This window comes from Carcharhinus amblyrhynchos, chromosome 22 (assembly GCF_965287045.1).
Source record: "Carcharhinus amblyrhynchos chromosome 22, sCarAmb.v2.hapA, whole genome shotgun sequence".
Lineage (NCBI taxonomy): Eukaryota > Metazoa > Chordata > Chondrichthyes > Carcharhiniformes > Carcharhinidae > Carcharhinus > Carcharhinus amblyrhynchos.
Genome location: NC_137345.1, coordinates 21,142,842 through 21,151,699, shown reverse-complemented (window position 1 = coordinate 21,151,699; position 8,858 = coordinate 21,142,842).

Below are 8,858 nucleotides of genomic sequence, written 5' to 3'. Positions count from 1 at the left end.
GATTGTAATATCTATGGGAGTGATATGGGTGTATCTCGTGGAGGAGTAGGACAAATCTGTCTTTCTGTGCAAGTACAGTGGCTAAAAGTTGTCATCCAATTTATTCAACAATAATGGCAAACACTGATAGCTTCATTGTCTTATTAGCTCAACAGCCATGTAAAAACATATTTTGTAAAGCAGAAGTGAATGCACATGGTAGTAAATGCCAGGCTATCTTCCGATGGATCTAAAATCCTGAATGAAAGTAAATTTCCTCTGGTTATCATATACCATCAACAATATATTTCAATAGTTACATTATAAATCATAATAGGTGCAGTAAATGATATTTAGATTAAAATGCAAGTCTTGAAACAGGCCAGCTTTCATATTTAGGTCACCGAATGTTATAATCCTCTGGCAAAAATGCATTAATACATTTCCTGACAAGTCTGCAACCATACTTACTGATATTTAAATCCAATTAAAAAGCACAAGAACACAATATAAAGAGCTTAACATAAGGGTCAGTAAAATAACTCTGCTATTGTCCTGTAAGCACTGAATCAAATGGCTTAAACCTCAATGTCTGATATTTTCAGACATTTTGTTTTCCACCTCTCCCTGCCTCGAATAACTGTTATTTATGTGTAAACTGGGACATTTAGGGTCAGCAAGATATTGAATAGATGGATTATCACAACCAAGTTAAAGTCTATACTCATCTGACATCCACATACACTAACTTCCAGAATACAGTGACTAGATATCAGTCTGGATTAGAATCCATAGTAGATCTTCTCTTTTCAAGCTGTGGGCACTGAGGCTAAACTTAACATCTGTGTCTACTGGTCCAGGTGAGATCAAGTAATTCTGCACCATACCACAAATCAAACCTAGTACTTCTGTGGTTCTCTAGAGTTCAGTAAAAACCATGCTGAGTGGTGCATTTATCCAGCGCACTGTCACGAGGTTTCCAAGAAATAGTAGAAACATGATTTTGACATAGCGATAATATCAAATCAAAACTAAGTGGTTAAATATTTAGATATAAACCACTAAATTGATTGAAACTATTACATTTCAAGTGAACAGGCATTTTAGATCAAATCAGATGTTTGTGCATTGTTGTTACTGTGCATTTCAGTGAAGAATCTCTGGATTTTATTGTTGAGAGTCAGATTGCAAAGTCTTTGAGTATAACGGTGCCAAATACCTGAACTGAAAGAGAAGGCAAATTAAGAAAATCAAATGTCTGATGCTTTATCGATTCAACCCAATCTTCTCAATAGTCCTTTGTGGTGAAAATTATTTACTATTCAAGGATCGCTTTTCAATGTTTCTGAAAAACTCATTACACATGAAAACCGACGGCTCTCTAATATCAGCTATAGATCAAACATCAATCACTTTTGCTTTGATAAATGATCGGTTATGTTATATATTCCAGAATTATGAGACATAATTAAAAGATAGTCATTAACAAATCCAATCAAGATTTCAGAAGAAACCTCCTTACCAGGTAAAGAGGATGGAACTTATATGTGGTGCATTAGGGAGTATTTAAGGGGAAGCTAGATTAGTATATGAGGGAGAAAGGGATTTAAGGACATGCAGATAGGATTAAATGGAATAGTGTGGGAGGAGACTTGCACAGGGCTGAGCAGCAGCACAGATCAACTGGGTTAAATGGCCTGTTTCTCATTCTTTATAGGTTAGTATCCACAGAGTGGTGCATTTGTTCACTATATTATCAGGAGGAGATTTGCACAATTGAAACATAAACATTAGGATTTATACACTGCAAGATTATCAAAGCAAGGTTATAACTTCTATATAATTGCACTTAATTCAACTTAAATAACTATCTTACAGGTTCCTTCTATCAAATGACTCTGCACCCAATATTTTAGCACTTTTGATTTTCGATTTACAAGCATGAGATGCATCAACTTGTATAGGGTAGTCACATAAAATAGGGAAGCATTGCAAGCTTGCTCTGTCTGTTTACTTTTTTTGTTTGACATTAATCACAGCAGGTGCAACAGGCATGAGATTCCCACCTACATAGATCCGTGTGGATGTTTGCACATTCAACAACTTAGGTAATGCTGTGACCGGTTCATAGTTCATATTTGGTGGTAGATATCAACACGGAAATAAGCCACTTAAATTAACCCACTGAGAACTACTTTTCTGCTATACTTCAAACGGCACTTCTGCTAAGATTTGGATTTTCAAAATGAACCTCCTGATTTGATGGAACAAGGGCGGCATGGTGGCACAGTGGTAAGCACTGATGCCTCACAACGCCAGGGTCTTGAGTTTGATTACAGACTTGGGCAACTGTGTGGAGCTTGCACATTCTCCCCATGTCTGCATGAGTTTCCTCCGGTTGCTCCAGTTTCCTCCCACAGTCCAAAGATGTGCAGGTTAGGTGAATTGGCATGCTAAATTGCTCCTTAGTGTCCCTAGATGTGTAGGATAGGAGGATTAGCCATGGTAAATGCACAGGGTTACAGGGATAAGGTCTCAGTAATATGTTCTTTTGGGGAGTCGGTGCAGAAGCGATGGGCTGAATGGACTCTTTCTGCACTGTAGGGATTCTATGGTATATGTATTAAGTTGGTAGTTTTCAAACATTTCTATGTATATAGCTTTAAATAAAAAGCTGTTTAAGAGATCTATGTGATTGGATGAAGGGTAAAGTTGTGATAAATTAAAAGGCTGAACATCAAAGCCCACAAAAATTTCTGTGTAGGAGACTGTCGAACCCTATGTTGAAAAGTCTGAACCCCAAAATCAACCACCCAAATTAAACAGTATAATCATTGTAGACATTTTTAACACACAGGCATGGAAAAAGCAATAAATATATAGAAAATATATAATAGAAAATTTGTGAAACACTATGTTCAAAGATACAGCAGTATCAGATGGATAGAAATCAGACCTCACAGAATCTCTGAATTCCATGACAGACCTTGGAAGATTCTCAAATTGCGGCCTGAAAGCTTTATACGAAACACTGGAAATGCATGTCAATCTCTATCTAAAAGAAAAAAATAGGTTATATTTACAGTTAGAAATCATTCAGTAAATGGTTCTCTGTTTCATTGAAATGTTAACATTTCAGTTTGTTTCAGATACTGAAAGATTTTCAGCGTATTTGTGGGATTTTTTTTTCTCCATGCATTTCCTTTAGCAATACCTTCCCAATTACACTACACCATTCCATAGCTCCTAGGCACTATCTTGACATGTTGAATTCAGACTTGTTTAAAATTAATTACCTCAATGTAAATGTTTACTCACTACATCTAGTGAGCTTCTGTCTTGTTGTCCCAGGACATTATTCAATAGCATCCAAATCAAGTAAGTGCCTCTGAAATTAATTAATACTTTTTCCCTTGTATGAGGGAATTACCAGTGCTATTTTTGCAGCCAGAGATATTTTCTCCATTCTCTAGATTGCATGTACGATGTATTAAATAATTCCATGTGCTGTTTGTTACAGTATCTATATTTACATGACACAAAATGTACATACCATAAAATAGTTCTCATATTTCTTAGAAAATTTGAATCAAGCTATTTTCCTTTGAAAATTCATTTAAATAGAAAGTTTAAAATATTAAGGTTCCAAAAGTGCCATGACAAAAAGGAACCAATGCTATATCCTATCCTTGGTTTTTCTCTTTCCCTGCATGAATAGTTTTTAAAAGAAGCTTCACAATGGAAGATGCGTTGGATTGCTTTAATGCATAGTGGCACCAGAACTGATATTATGAAATAGCAAGTACTTTGAGCCCAGGCACAGCAATGAGGAGGCAGCAGTCGAAGCAAGAGGCCTGGGGCTTGATGGAGGTTGATCCTCAGGTCTCATCTGGGTAAGCTCATGCAACTCATGCGACAGGAAATGGCCACTCTGGGCCTCAGCTAAGTTCTGCATGAGTGGTTGATGCAATTGTTCAGAAGTTGACGGGCACAAACACACACATGACTAGCCAATACCTGGAAGACTTTTCATCTATCAAGACTACATCAACTTGAGTTAGGAGGTGAGTGGGGGTAAAGGAAGTCTGAATTATTTGATTTGCCTTTAATTTGGACACAATAAACTTTAGTTACCTGTGGCAATTGAAAAACAAATTCAATTATGGTCTTGGGTGACTGTCTTTGTGGAGTTTGCACATTCTCCCCATGTCTACGTGGCTTTCCTCCGGGGGCTCCGGTTTCCTCCCACGGTCCAAAGATGTGCAGGTTAGGTGAATTGGCCATGCTTTCGGGTAAAATCTTGTCCATTTAGTCACTGTTGGTATTTTCTATCCAATCAGAATGCAGAATGTTGATGAAAGTAAAGATTATATTTCCATAAATACATGGGGTTATGAGGGTAGGGCCTGAGTAGCATAGTTGTTGATGCAGGCTCAATGGACCAAATGGACCCCTTCTACACTTTGGGCAGTCTATGATTCTATAATGAAACATCATAACCATAAATTAATATTATTTAGACGAGAAAAATAGCATCATAAAAATGGTGAAAATCTATGTGTTGTAGAGCGAACGTATGGCTGTTGTAGTATATAATGTAAATATGAAAGTTATAGGAAATATTTCTACTTGCAAAGCTGACTAAGACTCACATCATAATTTTGTCATGTATATTGAATCCATGATGTGGGTTAATCTAAGTTTTGCCCATGACCCATCTCCCATTTATTTGATCTTCAATAGAAAAGTAAAATGTTTTCACCAAATTTAAAGAAGGAACTGACTAACATTTTCATTGATAATATATACAGATATGTGTTAGCCATAGCTCAGCTGGTAGCACTCTTCCTTCTGAGTGAGAGAGTTGCGGATACAAGTCCCATTCCAGAGACTTGAGCATGTAACCTAGGCAGGTACTTCAATGCAGCACGCAGGAAATTCTGCACTGTCAGATTGCCTGTAGAATGTGATGCTAAACTGAGGCCTTCCCTGCCCTCTCAGCTGGAAGTATAGGATCGTCTGAAATGCTCCAATTAACTTTTAGTTGTTGCGTATGGGTATCCTTTTCAGTGTGTGGTCTATCAGTATGGCACGGTGGCATATTGGTTAGCATTGCTGCCTCACAATGCTAAGGACTTGGGTTCAATTCCCGGTTTGGGTCACTTTTTGTGCAGAGTCTGCAAATTCTCCCCATGTCTGCATGGGTTTCCTCCGGGTACTCCAATTCCCTCCCCCAGTCTGAAAAATGTGCTGGTTAGGTGCATTGGCCAGGCTGGATTCTCGCTAGAGTCTGGCGGCTAGGGGATTTTCACAGTAACTTCATTGCAGTGTTAATGTAAGAGTACTTATGACACTAATAAATAAATGTTATTTAAGTATTTTAGCACAACAGTGCACACACATTATTGAGCCTTGGCTCATGCTGGACCCTCCAGTCTACTGTACGGTTGTCCACATGCAGCTTAGCAGAAATGCTAATTTCATGGCACTGTTCCAAAGAAAATCAGCTGTTTTATCTCCATTTCCTGACCAATATTTATCTTTCAATCAATATCTTTAAAAACTGATTATCTGATTATTATTGCATTGTTGATCATGGAACTTTGCTGAATGCAAATTGAATCATAGAAACCCTACAGTTTAGGAGGAGGTCATTCGGCTCATCGAGTATGCACCGACAATAATCCCACCCAGGCCCTATCCCCATAAGGCCATGTATTTACTCTGCTATCCCCCTGACACTAATGCCTAAATTCTACTGTCCCGCTGCCATGGAATTTTAGCGGGTGAGGGCAGACAACAGAAATGTTGTTGACCTTCAGTGGGATTTTACAGTCTCGCTCAAGCGAGGCCATAAAATTCCACTCTAAGAGTGAAGTTAGGATGGTCTATTAACCTAAGGAGCATCAGAAGAAATCCAAGCAGACATAGGAAGAATGGGCAAATTTCACACAGACAGTCACCCAAGGCTGGAAATGGACCAAGGATCATGGTGTTGTGAGGCAGCAGTGCTAATCACAGTGCCATCTGGTTAAAAAACTGGTTGAAGAATACAACAGTAGGTGGCTTGAAAGGGTAACCATTTCTTTGGCTGTAAAGCACTTTGACTCATCCTGAGATGAATAGTATGATTATGCACCAACAGTGAGCTCCACACCCAGGCTTCTGGGCCCGTCATTGGTGCAGGCCTGATCCTACAGTGCTTGCTGTGAATTAGAGGCAAGGGTGGGTTAGAAGACTCTGTTCCATCTCTGAGATCATGATGTGGAGATGCCGGCGTTGGAGTGGGGTTAAGCACAGTGAGAAGTCTCATAACACCAGCTTAAAGTCCAATAGGTTTATTTGGTATCACTAGCTTTCAGAGCCTCAAGCTCCTTGTCAGGTGTCCAACACCGACATCTCCACAAGACTTCTTACTGTGCTTACCCCAGTCCAACGCTGGCATCTCCACATTATGGAGACTTCTTACTATCTCTGAGGTAGCAGGCTTTAACCTGGAACAAGTAATGGCCAGCACTTTACCGGCTCTCTGACACAGGTATTGTCAGGTGATTCATCAGATGATCAATTGACTACATCTTCTGTACATTACGAAGGTTTGTGCTTTTCCCGGTCTGGCCTGGTAAGACAATTTACATTTTAGCTAATCTCTGTCAACTATGGTAATCTTCATAGAAATTTTAAAAATAGTTTCCCACCTTTCGGCATTGAGAAATTGTACATTTATTACATATTTCCATTCATAGATTTCCGCATAATTGGAGTGGAAGAAGTGATCTAGAAAGGGAAAAGCTGCCGCCATATTCATTGAGGCCATCCTTGGTGCCATCCTGCATGCAGCATGTGATCAATATAACTAGCTCATTTCAAGCACTGGGAAAGGGAGGGCTAAGAGTTCACCAAACCCCTTCTGCAGCAGTGGCAAGACGTACTTGAGAAACTTTTGCCATTATTAAGAGATTGTAGGCATCACAGCCAGGGCCGTGAGAAGGAACAATGTTGTAATCCCTCAACTCATCATTGCCCTCATCCTCAGAGGACTGTCATCTGGTGTGTCCAGGGCGTCTCTTTGGATGGTGATGTTATGGAGTGCACAGCAAAACACAACCATTACGGACACTTGTGAGGGGGGAGTAACATAACGCACTTCCAGATCTCTCCCAGCATTGGAATCATGTTCTCAGATGACCATTGGTCTGCTTTATTATGGCCTTGATGCTGGCACTGTCTGTTGCATCAGGTCTGGATACCGTCGCAAAGATCATTAGCCATCTTTTCAGTGGTAGCTCTCACCTCCAAGTAACCATCCATCCAAGGAATTGAAGCTTGTAAAAAGGGTTGGAATCCCTGTGTTCCTTTGGACATATGAGTCATGATTTGCTACCTAGCTGACACCTACATGATCTGCTGCTTATGGTCGCACATTGACCGGGTGGAAGCCCTGCCTGTTTATGAAGGTGCATGGGCTATAGCGTGGGCTATTGGCATGCAGCTAATGGCTCCCTGCACTCCTGGGGAAATCTGCAATCACTGCATATCCTTGGATTCCACTCACTTGACTGTGTGAAGATGTAATTTCAAATCCTTCAGAACATTGCATCTGTGAACACTTTGCAGCAGCTTATGTTATCCCACTGCAGACTCCATAGCCCGTTTGGAATGAACCTGCTGTAAATAAGTAAAAGTGCCATTGTCACCTTCAATGTGACAATCACTGGGTGGCTCCCAAGGCATTTGCACGAAATCTTCCCTGTGAGTTTCTCACATAGCAATACCACAGTTGTCCTTGAAAGCCTGAGTCTTTATCTGTATGAGTCTCACACAGATGTAGGTAGCTGAAACGCTGTCTGTACACCCTTGGGGTGGTATAAGCACATCTGTGCCTCTGTCGGGCTCCCCCTGACCACCAGGATCTGCCGCTGCTCTGTCTTCTTCCTGGGGAACCACCGGCATCCTGAACATTTATGTGTTCCCTTCTTCCTTTTACTTTCCACCTCCTCCTCCTGCTATACCTTCTCTCCTTCTGACTAGAGATGTGGCTCCAACCAAAATCCTCATCTATCTTTAGGAGTTTTCACCCCTCGCCTTGGCAAGGAAATGTTCAGTGAACAATCTAAAGAGCCCTCTGAATGAGAGGAGATTCCTTCCCATGAAGACATATCCAAAATGTCACCCTTCACACTCAGATGAACAGTTCCTGCAGGCAACTAAGTTTGAACTGCAAAACTGAGACCTTGGTCTCAGCTGCAGTAGAGTCATAGAATCCCTACAGTACAGAAGGAGACCATTTGGCCCGTTGAGTCTGTACCAACCACAATTCCACCCAGGCCCTATTCCCATAACCCAACACATTTACCCTGCTAAGGGTACCCTGACGCTAAGGGTCAATTTAGCATGGCCAATGCACCTAGCCCGAATTGGACTGTGGAAGGAAACCGGAGCACCCGAAGGAAACCCACGTAAACACGGTGAGAATGTGCAAACCCCACACAGACTGTGACCAAGGTCGAAATTGAATCTAGGTCCCTGGTGCTGCGAGGCAGCAGTGCTAACTGCTGTGCTTCTGTGCCACCTATTGCCAGCATGTCACTGGTGTTAAAATGCTCCCAAACAAGTTTGCTAGAGCAGGGGCAGACCACATATATGAAATAGCTGCTTTGCTAGTGAATAAAACACTCCTTGTTGTAACGTAAGTCCTTGTTGCCCGTGATTCAGGAATCCAACACAACTACTCCCAACTGTCATAAATCTCACCCTGAAAGCACATTATTGCTTTTGAGCTGCATTATTGCAGCAAAATGCGTAGTTAATTAGTTAAGTTAACCTTTAAATATATGTTTAAATTATGTGGGTGGATACCTGACTTTCTGATCTGTCCA